The sequence below is a fragment of the Vigna angularis genome, chromosome 9 (assembly GCF_016808095.1).
Source record: "Vigna angularis cultivar LongXiaoDou No.4 chromosome 9, ASM1680809v1, whole genome shotgun sequence".
Taxonomy (NCBI): domain Eukaryota; kingdom Viridiplantae; phylum Streptophyta; class Magnoliopsida; order Fabales; family Fabaceae; genus Vigna; species Vigna angularis.
In genome coordinates, this window is record NC_068978.1 from 16,137,054 (window position 1) to 16,149,480 (window position 12,427).

The window sequence follows — 12,427 nt, forward strand, 5'->3', positions numbered from 1 at the left end:
TCCCTGACCTTGTGGTGTAGTTATGGTTTTCTACAGGTTGTTGTTGTCTCCGATCTGGTTTGTCGAGCTCGTTCATAGATTTTGTTCCCATGATTTCCTTGATTTGAAGGGTTAGAGGAATGCACAGGGGAAGCTTGCATTGTTGCGCCAGCCAGTTTTTGCGGAAGAGATGGTTAATACCTCAATTTTTCTAAATCCGAAACAAACACCATCCTCAAATGATGAAATCAATCAACAAGAAAAAACCACACCAAGAAACCTACGCCTTTTCTCAATTTCCCTGAATCCCCAAAATACAACCAAAAAGCAAAAAAATAATAATTTGTATAGTTTATCCAAAGACCCATTGGACAAAAGGGCAAAAAACGAGATTTTGAGAGAAAGGTAGTCACCATTGATGAAGAAATTCGACGAGGGCCAACCGCGGAGGGTGGAGAAGAGAGGGAAATCGTGGGGACGATCATCTTCGCGGGTGAGTTTGTGGATGAGGTCAACGACGTTGGTAGGCGATGGTCGCGGCGGGACCCAAAATGAGAAACCAGGCACGAAGGGTAGCTAGTCTGGAGTGGCCTTCTTCACAATGATCTTGTGGATATGGTCATTGAAGTGCTTTAGCGCCACGTCGTACTCCACCATGCCAACCTCCACCACCTGCGACGCCCCCGCCTTGTTGAACCTTTGGCTCATCGCCACCGCCAGCGATGGGATTCAGCCCACAGACTTTGCCGTCCACAGGAATCCCGTCATCATCGTCATGTTTGACACAAACAAGAAAAAGAGAAAAACAGAGAGAGAAAATGAGGGTTTGGTTCTGTTGGGTTGAGAAGGAATGAAAATTAATAATTAAATTGGTTAAGGTAAATAAATAAAAGTATTTAAATTTTGCCACATGGGAAATGTATTTTCCCACATCAATTAACATTTAACGTCGTTCCTACCAACTTAACGGACAGGACAGTTATACAATTTTGATAACATAGGGATCCAATGTCTACACTTTTTAAACTGGGTACTAAACTGAAAATTACCACTGAGCATAGGGACCAAGTAAGCATTTAAGCCTAAATTTTACTAACAAATTTTGGAATTCATTCATAATTATCAATGACCATAAATCTGTCAATACTAGTTGGTAACTAGCAACAATTATGGTTATCACTGAAAATATTCATAAAAATCTTTTGTTCATGGTTCTCTTCCTCTTATTTGTTTTTTTACTTCTTTTTCTTCTATTTCCTCATTTTATCCTCCTACTATAACATCATAATTTTATAGTATTAAATTATAAAGAAGCTATCACATATTTAATAAAAAAATTTAATTATTCGGTATGTCCTTTTCTTGGATGAGAATCTTAAATAGGTCCATTACTTTTTTTATGTCTTAATTGGATCTTAATTTTTACAAAATTGGTATAATTAGAGGCTTGTCATTAAATTTGAGCAACAACGTTAAAATGGAGTATACATGGTATGCTGATGGTGGATTGTTGCATTTCAATGGTTTTGGTGAAGGTGGATGGTGGATTCATAGATTCAATTTGGGTTGTTGGGATGATCTCTATGGCAACACGAACTAGGTTTCACGATTCTAGTGGGGAAAGGTGAGTTTGATAGTGGTTTCCTGGTTTTTAAATTTTTTTCTAGTTCTAGTTGTGAGGGTGATAATGGTTGATTTCACCGTTGTTTGTGATTCAATTTTGATACTAAATGATCCCTTTTTGACTTAGAAACTTGCTTGAACTCTTGTTTTTAGTTAAGTTATGAATAAAAAGAGTTGAGGTTAGAACTTATGATTTTTATCACTAAATTCCTTTGATTTTTTAGGAAATTGGAATGATTTGGAAGTGGAGTTAAAGTACCAAGGAGTTGGAATCCAGAAAGGATAGAAAAAGCACCAGAAAAGAAGGCTACAGAAGGTCGCAGGACGCCTGGTTGCCCCTTTCTGGGGCCTTCAACGCAGGATTCTCGTGGGCACCTAGTTGCCTTTTCTAGGGCCCTCAGCGCAGGATGTCTCGCATCAACACTAGGGTGCCCTTTCTGGGGTGCTGAGCGCCATCCTTCTTGTGTCGAACATCACCCAGGCCCCTTCTTAGGGGCCCTCAACGCCACTCCTCTTGTACCAGCGCCTGACTACCCCAAGTAGGGGCGCTGAGCGTTAACGTGTTGGGCTTGGACTCTGTTTTCTGCTCTATTTAAGGATTTGTTCGTCCTAGGGTTTGTATCTTTGGGAAGCAAAGACGCAGAAAAGCACTTTTCACATATGCTTCTTTCATTAATTGTTAGGGATTTTCTCCTTTGCTCTATGCTTGTTATGATTTGTTAAAATAGAATGGCTCAATTTCTCACACAAAGAGAGAGGGGGGGGGGGGGGGGGGAGGGGGGTTTAATTTGTGAAATGTAAAAAAAAATATTAAATTGTGTAGCAAAACAACAGTTTTAAGTCGACTTCATTATGAAGTAAGCCGACTAAAACTCGTGGCTTTGCACAACCTTGTTCAAAGTGTGCTGTGAGAATTTTTGAAGAAAACGTTTTTCAAAACTATGTTTTTAACTGATATAAAGTCGACTATGTGCGGAAGCCATTCGACTAAGTTTGTTATGTTTTGAAATTCTGTTAATGCTTGTCTTAAAGTGTCTAACGACTATATTTTTAAATATGTTTGATCAAGCATTAATTATGAAACAACTGCATTAATTGCGTAATCAATTAATTTCTATGACTGCTACTAACTGTTATAACTGTCATGACTGTATTCGACTTCATTAGTGGCAAAGTCTATTGAAGAGCGTCAGAATTGTGAAAAACTATATATTGATGCAAATTTGAATTCTGTAAGAAGTTTTCAGAATCTAACGAATTCTGTGATAATTTTCATATTAGTGTTGTCTTACAAATTTGGGAAAAGCTCCAAAAACTCTTAAAGAAGACCGTGGTGTTCATCTTGGGAAATAGCTTGAAGAGCAAGGATTGTGTGCTTTTACTGTCTGATCAAATCTACACTGAAGGTGTCTGTTTTGGTGATCAGGAATTCAATCTTTTGAAGATTGGTGTATTTGCCCTGTTGTGACTACAAGAAGAGGATGTATTGCTTTCTGGACTTTGAGGGGTTTCTCAAAGGATTGAAGACGACATGAGAGGGGACATCTTGCTGCTGGTGTTTATGTGTTCTATGCCTATATTTTGATTAGAGGGTCAGAGAGGTGTTTTGTTTTTTTTTGACGTGGAGGTCTCTATAAAAGCCTTGTTGTAAACACCTTGATCGTTATAGTGCATTTTCTTCCTGGTGAGGAAAGACACTAGATGTAGGCTTGGCTGAACCAGTATAAAAAGCAGTGTTTGGTTTTTCTATCCCTACACTTTTACTTAATCGAATTTGTACTGCGTTTAATCAACTTTATTTCCATTACACTTAAAAATCTTTTTCTTTATGTTTCAAGAAAGTTTTTAAAGTCATCTACTTTGTGAAAAAGATTTAAAGAAAACATTGTTTTTGTATTTCACCAATTCACTCCCCTCTTGGTGTTTAAAATTAAGTCATTCTATTTTAACAATTTGTATCAGAGCTGATTTTCGTAAAATATTTGAAAAACTAGTCGATTATGTTTTCTGTTAAATCGACTGATCCTGGAAAATGGCTTCTAATTTTCAAACCTTTGGTGAAGGTGCATCAACAAATAGACCACCTCTATTTGCTGGTGAAAACTATGCTTGGGATGCAAATCTTTCTTGAATCTGTGGACAAAGGTGTTTGGGATGCAATCATAAACAGTACATATGAACCCACTCATGTTTTGAATGAAAAGTTGTTTTGAAATTTTTTTCTGAGTGGACTCAAGATGAGAACCGCAAAACATAGTATGATGTTAAAGCGTGCAATGTAATAGCCTCAGCACTAACAATGGATGAATTTTTCAGGATATCACAATGCAAGACAACAAAAGAAATGTGGAAAGTCTTGGAGATAACTCATGAAGGAACATATGAGGTGAAAAGTGCCAGAAAATATTCACTCATTCAGGAGTACGAATTATTCAGAATGAAAGTAGGGGAGACAATCTATGAAGTCTAGAAAAGATTCACACACATTGTCAACCATCTTATGGCTCTGGGAAAAAGTATTTGACAAGGAAGAAATCAACATTAAAATTTTAAAAAGCCTCACTAGGAGCTGACAGTCGAAAGTTACTACTATATCAGAATCAAGAGATCTGACCAGCATGAACATGGCAACCTTGTTTGGAAAAATCAGAGAGAATGAGTTAGAACTTGGAAGGCTGAAGGAGGAAGAAGAAATTGAAGAAAAAAATCAATAGCCCTCAAAGCCACAAGCTGAAAAGCTTCAAAGACTACTGAACCAGAATCTGACTCAGAGACTGATCTGCATGACAAAGAATTGATGAGTATGGTGGTAAGAAAATTTAATCGTATTATGAAAAATAATAGTTCTTCCACTAACAATTCAAGTTTCTCAAGAGGAAGAAAGGAGTCCAGAACCATTGCCATCCAATGCTATGAATGTGGAAAAGAAGGACATATCAAGCCTGAGTATCCAGATTTGAAAACCAAGCAAAAAGGGAACAAAATATTGGTTCAAGAGAAAAGTAGGAAACAAAAGAGTGCATATATTGCTTAGTGATTCAGATTCTTCAAGTGATGAAGACTGCAATGTTGAAGAAGAATCCAACATATGCTTCATGGCGGGATCTGCAATCAATGATTATGACAATCATGAGGAATTCAAAAATAAACATGTAGAAGTTAAATATGACATGCTGCGTGATGCATTTCAAGAGGTTCATGCAGAGGCTGTGCGACTACAATATAAGGTCAATCGACTTATATTTGAAAGAAGTGACTTTGAGCACTGAATCAACAATCTGGTTGAGGAGAATGAAAGACTGGAAAATAAATTAAATGATGCATTAGAGTCTGCAAAGAAGAGTGATACTAAGTCAAAACATGTTGAAAAAGAATGCCAGAACTGTCCTGTATTGGTTGAAAAGATTCATTACTTGACCTGTACGTTAGCAAAATTCGCACAGGGCAGGGACAATTTAGATGTTGTACTGAAGGCCTCTGGAAGAGCTGTATTCAGACAAGGCATTGGCTACAAAGCTCAGAGTAACAGAACAAATAGAAAGAAATTTGCAGATATCAGTAAGCCTGTTACACATGCATGTTTTTACTGTAATAACATAGGGCACACTATTAGAAACTGTTACTACAGAAAGGTTGGAGTTCCAAAAGGGAAATATAAGTGGATTCCCAAGGAACATCTATTTGCAACTAACCAGACCGGACCCAAATTCCAATGGGTACCAACATCGAAAAATTTAAGTTGTTTTGCAGGAAAGTAGATGTTGTGAAAATGCAAAACACAAGGATGAAATAACTGGATGATATCAAAGTTCTTGAGTATCTACAAGTGGTAAAAATTATTTTATCACTACATCATGCATAACATTTGTTTGAATGATTGCTTATTGAATGTATGATTGATGATTGATTGAATGAGATTGCTTTTTGTGAAAATTCAATAGCACGATTTTTAATCGAATTGATTAAGTGTATAGTTAACTATACTTTGTGATATAAGTGTCTCTTTTTTTTTAATGTTCTGTCATACTTAAGTCAACTTTAAGTTTAACAAAACCGATTAGATATCTCTGTTTTAGGGCTTTCTATGTTTAAAAATTTGAATGGGCCTAGTTGAGTATATCTTGGTTCGTGCCATCAATACATGTTTCTATAGTTGTGATACTCAAAACCCTAGAAACTTCTGTGAAAGGTGTGCGTGAAAAATGGCATCATCATCGTCATCTAAGCGTACCAAGTGTGTTCCTCCATCTAAAAGAAATGCAAGTCCTTTAGGGTGGATCAGTGACAGTGATGCTAGAGAAAGATATATATTGTTGAGATTGTTGATAAGGGGAGCACTGGTTTAGCGAAACCTTACAATCTAAAAGAAATTCTGGTTTTTTATGATGACAACATTATTAATAACAACTTGTGTTGTTATGTGTTGTTAAATGTGTTACATGTTCATAACTTTCATGTTTATGATTATTTCAGAACATGTTTGTGTTGATTCTGTCATTGTTGTAATTCACTGTGTTTTACATGAGATCTTATCTGTGAATGCATGACATATGTTTTAGAAAAGGAAAATCACATGCACTTTAGTTGAACTTAATATGTGGCAAAACAACAGTTTTAAGTCGACTTCATTATGAAGTAAGTCGATTAAAACTCGTGGCCTCGTACAAACTTTTTCAAAGTGTGCTGTGAGTATTTTTGGGAAAAAAGTTTTTCAAAACTGCATTGGAGTATTACAAAGTCGACTATATGCACAAGCTACTCGACATAGTTAGTTATGTTTTGAAATTCTGTTAATGCTTGTGATGTCTAACAATTATATTTTATATCATTGACCAAGCATTGATTGTGAGTCAGCTGTATTAAATGTGAAATCAATTAAGTTGGTTTGACTACTACTAATTGTTATAATTGTCTGAGTATAATCGACTCTATTAGTAGCATAGTCGACTTAGGAGCGTCAGTTTTATGGAAAACTATATATAGACGCGAATTTGATTTCTGTAGAGACTTTTGTGAATTAACGTTTTGATTGAATTGTTTCAGATTTTTGATCTCTGGTAGAACGTGCTAAAGCTCCAAGAATCCATCAAGAAAGTCCGAGGTGTTCATTCTTTGGCGATTGCTTGACGAGTAAGATTCTGTGTGCATTGACTAATTGATCAACCTGAACTTGAGGTGTTTGATAAGTGATCAACTTCTTCTCTCAATCTTGTGAAGATTGTGATTGCTCTGTTGTGACTACAGGAAGAGAACGTGTGATGTTCTGGACTTTGAGGATTGTTCAAAGTGATTCAAGACTGCAAGAGAGGAGACATCTTGCTGTTGTTCTTTGTTTGTACATGCCTATATTTTGACTAGAGGGTTAGATAGGTGTTTTATATTTTGACGTGGAGGTTGCTATAAAAGCCTTGTTGTAAAAACCTTGATCATTATAGTGCATTTGCTTCCTAGGATTAGAAGGACACTAGATGTAGGCAGTTTGGCCGAACCAGTATAAAACCTGCGTTTGAATTCTCTATCCCTGCACTTTTTATTTTCAAAGTCGACTTTACTTTTCACGTAGTCAACTATTTCCGCTGCACTTTAAAATTCTTATTCCTTGCAATTCAAGAAGCTTTTGAAAGATCATCCTTTTGTGAAAAAGATTTTTAAAAGACTCTGATTTTTGTGTTTCACCAATTCACCCCCTCTTGGTATATAAACTAAGCCATTCTATTTTCAACATATATGTTGGAAGAATATCAAGGAAGTGGTTCCACACAAATCAATTGAGCTATCTCTTTTCAGAACTGAAGGCTTCACATTTCCAGAAAAACTTGATCATCAAGGTTTATGCACCTTTGTTCAAATGAAGGGAGACTGCTACCCGAATATGGTAAATGTGTTTGATTACAATATGAAAGTTGTTAACGGGGATATCCACTCAAGAGTAAAAGGAGTAGACATTGTTATCAACAATGATACCTGGTTACAAGTTGCCAATCTAAAAATTGAAGGACGCATGTCGCATCTACTTGATTGCTTATAAAACAGATGGACTAGGAAGACGCAAATGTTTTTAGTCTTTCGTGTTAATTTGTAGTTGGCTTCTTATGCCATATTGTGCTTCGGTTATCTGATTGTAATTACATATCAATATTAATGAAATCAGATATTTTTTTTGTCATAAATCTGTACTATAATCGTGACTTAATCTGATTATAATCAATTGTGTTATGTACGAAGTTGAATGTGTTACTGATTATTGTTGCATTCATAAATTTACACATGTATATTCATTTCTTACCTGTAGCAATTCCTGTATTACAATGATTCTAAAATGCTTGATCTGGAAAGGATCTTGAAAGGTTTTTGCAGGAACATTGCTTCTGGATAAACAATACTAGAGATTCAACTCTAATAAAAAGCAATGAAGTTGATTATGAATTTGGGACTATCGACTGTGGTTAACAGGGGTTAAAAAAAGTTCCATGAGTTGGAATACTGTTATCTCTTTATTGATTACATACTGTTGATTGTTTTATATCTGTTATATCTCTGTGTTATAATTGATTGAAATGTTTGAGAGATTATACTAAGATTGTTGTATTGATATTGCATTGATATGCTTACATGTTTTCTAACTGATACAAATCTGTCAAATGTCAATAAATGCTCTGTTATATTCTATGAATACTGCATTGTGAATCTGGGTTTTGAATATGAAACATGCATAATGATAGGGGGAGCATTACATATTTTTTAGATATTTCACATGCCTATACTTAAGGGGGAGAGTACATTCTTTCTTATGTGATTATCTATGACAGGGGGAGCATCTGTGTTTGCTTTATCATTTACTGATGCATCTTTGAAATAATTGATTATCTGAATATCAATACCTATTTGCATACCCTTTTTGCTAATACCCAAAAGGGGATAATTATATTGATATATGGATTGATAATTGTTTGATAATCTGTACTGTTGTGTACAACATGGTTGTTTATTAATCATGGTTATGCATCATAAAAAAAAGGGAGATTGTTGATAGGGGGAGCACTGGTTTAGCTGAACCTACAATCTTATAGCTTCTGGTTTTTGATGATGACAACACATAATTAATAACACATGTGTTTATGTGTTACATGTTCATTACTTTCATGATTATGATTATATGAGAACATATGTTTGTGTTGTGTTGATCATTGCAATTCACTATGTTATATATGTGAGATTTAATCTGTGATTGCATGAAAATTGTTTTGGAAAAGAAAAACCACATGCACTTTAGTTGAACTTAAATTATGTAGCAAAACAACAGTTTTAAGTCGACTTCATTATGAAGTAAGTCGATTAAAACTCGTGGTTTTGCACAAACTTTTTCAAAGTGTGCTGTAAGAATTTTTTAAGAAAAAGTTTTTCAAAACTATGTTTTTAACTGTTACAAAGTTGACTATGTGTGCAAGCCATTCGATTAAGTTTGTTATGTTTTGAAATTCTATTAATGCTTGTCTTAAAGTGTTTAACGACTATATTTTTAAATATGTTTGACCAAGCATTAATTGTGAAACAACTGCATTAATTGCGTAATCAATTAATTGCTATGACTGCTACAAACTATTATAACTGTCATGATTGTATTCGACTTCATAAGTGGCAAAGTCGATTGAAGAGCGTCAGAATTGTGAAAAACTATATATTGACGCAAATTTGAATTCTGTAAGAAGTTTTGAGAATCTAACGATTTGTGTGATAATTTTCATATTAGTGCTGTCTTACAGATTTGGGAAAAGCTCCAAGAACACTTAAAGAAGACCATGGTGTTCATCTTTGGAGATAGCTTGAAGAGCAAGGATTGTGTGCTTTTACTGTCTGATCAAATCTACACTCAAGGTGTTTGTTTTGGTGATCAGGAATTCAATCTTGTGAGGATTGATGTTGTTGCCCTGTTCTGACTACAGGAAGAGGACGTGCTGCATTCTGGACTTTGAGGGGTTTCTCAAAGGGTTGAAGACGACAAGAGAGGGGACATCTTGCTGCTGGTCTTTGTGTGTTGTATGCCTATATTTTGATAGGGGGTTAGAGAGGTGTTTTATATTTTTGACGTGGAGGTCTCTATAAAAGCCTTGTTGTGAACACCTTGATCATTATAGTGCATTTGCTTCCTACTGAGGAAGGACACTGGATGTAGGATTGGCCGAAGTAGTATAAAAAGCAGTGTTTGATTTTTCTATCCCTACACTTTTACTTAATCGACTCTGTACTGCGTTTCATCAACTTTATTTCCGCTGCACTTAAAAATCTTTTTCTTTGTGTTTCAAGAAAGTTTTTAAAGTCATATACTTTGCGAAAAAGATCTAAAGAAAACATTGTTTTTGTATTTCACCAATTCACGCCCCTCTTGGTGTTGAAAATTAAGCCATTCTATTTTAACAACAACCACATGTAAAAAATATAAAACACCTCTCTAACCCTCTAATCAAAATATAGGCAGTATACGACAAGACCAACAGCAAGAATCCCCTCTTCTGCTGTCTAAACCCTTTGAGACACTCTCAAAGTCAAGAACGCCGAACACTCTTCTTCTTGTAATCACAATAGGGAACCTCAAACCAATCTTCAAAAGATTGTAGAATCTGATCTCTCAATGACACCCGAATGTGCAAGTTGATGAGCCTTTGAAAAAACACAGTAGTCTTGCTCTTCAAGAAATCACAAGTAGTTGATCACCACGGTCACTCTATTTTCTTGGAGCTTTTCTTTTCTTTCTGTAAGATCACAACTTTCTGCAAAAGATATGAAAATGGTAGAATTACAAAAGTTCTTACAGAATTCAAATCTGCATCAATTTATAGAACAACTCATCTCAGATCCAATTTAATGGACTTAGCTACTAATGCATTCGAATGCAACAATTCTATTAAAACAATTAGTAGCAATCACGACAATGAATTGAATGCGCAATTAATGTAGTCAACTAACATTTAATACTTGGTCAACACAATTAAAAATATGACCGTTAGACAGTTATGTCAAGCATTAACAGATTTCAAAACAATAACTAACTTAATCAAATACAGCACGCACGCAATCGATTATGCAACCGTGTTAAGCATAGTTTTGAAAAACTTTCTCTTTGAAAAAATCTCAGCACACTTGAAAATAGTTTGTGCAAAGATACGAGTTTTAATCGATTCATCCCATAATGTAATCGACTTAAAACCGTTATTTTGCCACACATGTAAAGTTCAACATAAGTGCTTGTGGTTTTCCTTTTCAACATTATATGTCCTGCATTCATATATAAAAACACATATGTAACACAACGATATGCAATGAACAACATAATCATGCTCTCATATATGCTTAAACATATTTAACACATTGATCAAAAGCATATAACATGTAAATATAGAACATGTAACACAGAATATACATGTGTTATTAATTATATGTTGTCATCATAAAAAACTCAGATATTACTGAGATTGTGGGTTAAGCTAAACCTGTGCTCCCCTTATCAACAATCTCAACATGTTTTAATCATTCATGGCATGATTTTGTGGTCTTCTTTGTTATTGGGAAATACCTAGAAACCACGATCTAGAGAATTTCTCCCAAAAGAAATATTGCCCAAGGATGGGGATAGAAGGTTTGGTTGTCTTAAGCTTATGTTCTTAATGCAAAATTAATTATTAGGGATGCAAGGGATTATGGTCTAAGAATTAGAGATAGGCTTTCTTCGCCGAGGGATCGAGTTTTAAGTAATTTAGATGGTGACATTAATAATTGAATGAAGAAGACGAATTCTTATATGCATGAGAGTAAGGATGGTGAAACCTAAACCCCAACAACATATTCATCTCATATTATCAAAATCATTCATTCACTTTTGTGTTTTGCCCAATTGATTAAATTGCATTCATATTTACTTTTTTTGTATTTTGCATTTTAAACCAATGAAATTGTTCTTAAGTCTTAATTAGTTAAGGTATTACATGACTGTCTAGTGTCGTGAGTCTTTTGGGATACGATACTTGGTCTTACCATTTTATATTACTTGATACGATTCGGTACACTTGCCGATGTGTTAACAAGTTTTTGGCGTTGTTGCTAGGGTCTCGTGGTTTAAACTATACTTTTGTGTGATTCTTAACAAATTAGACTTTACTTTTTTTTATTATTGTTTTTAATTTTTGTTTTTATCTATTGGTGCTAATTGGGTGCCTAGTGTTTTGTTCTCTAGTGTATGCAGGATACAATTCTGATTAAAAGCACGGAAGTTTCTAAAGCTCTTCTTATAGGTCAGGACAATAATAGAAGAAAAAGGAGGAACATAACGTCCAGAGAACTTTTCCCTTCTCCTGAGACTCTTCAACAACCTTCACCTCAAAGATCTGATCAGGAAACAAAAAATATGGTTGAAGAGCAGAATGGTAGACGTACCCTGACAGATTATGCAGCAGTTATTGGTCCTCATCATTTTAATAGTATTGCAAAGCCAGGGGTTAATGCTGCAAATATGGAGATGAAGCCTACTTTGATTCAATTGGTGAAGAGCAACCAATTCAATGGATTATCACATGAAAATCCATATGAGCATTTGACCACATTCAATGAGATATGCAACACTATGAAGATCAATGGCGTGCCAGGTGAAGCTATTAAACTTAGCTTGTTCCCTTTCTCTTTGGGAGGCAATGCTAAGATGTGGTTGAACTCTTTTCCAGAGAACAATTTTACTAAGTGGGAAGCAGTGGTTGCAAAATTTCTGAACAAATATTTCCCACAATCAAAGGTGAACAAAGGTAAACAAGGAATTTCTTCTTTCAGGCAAGGCACG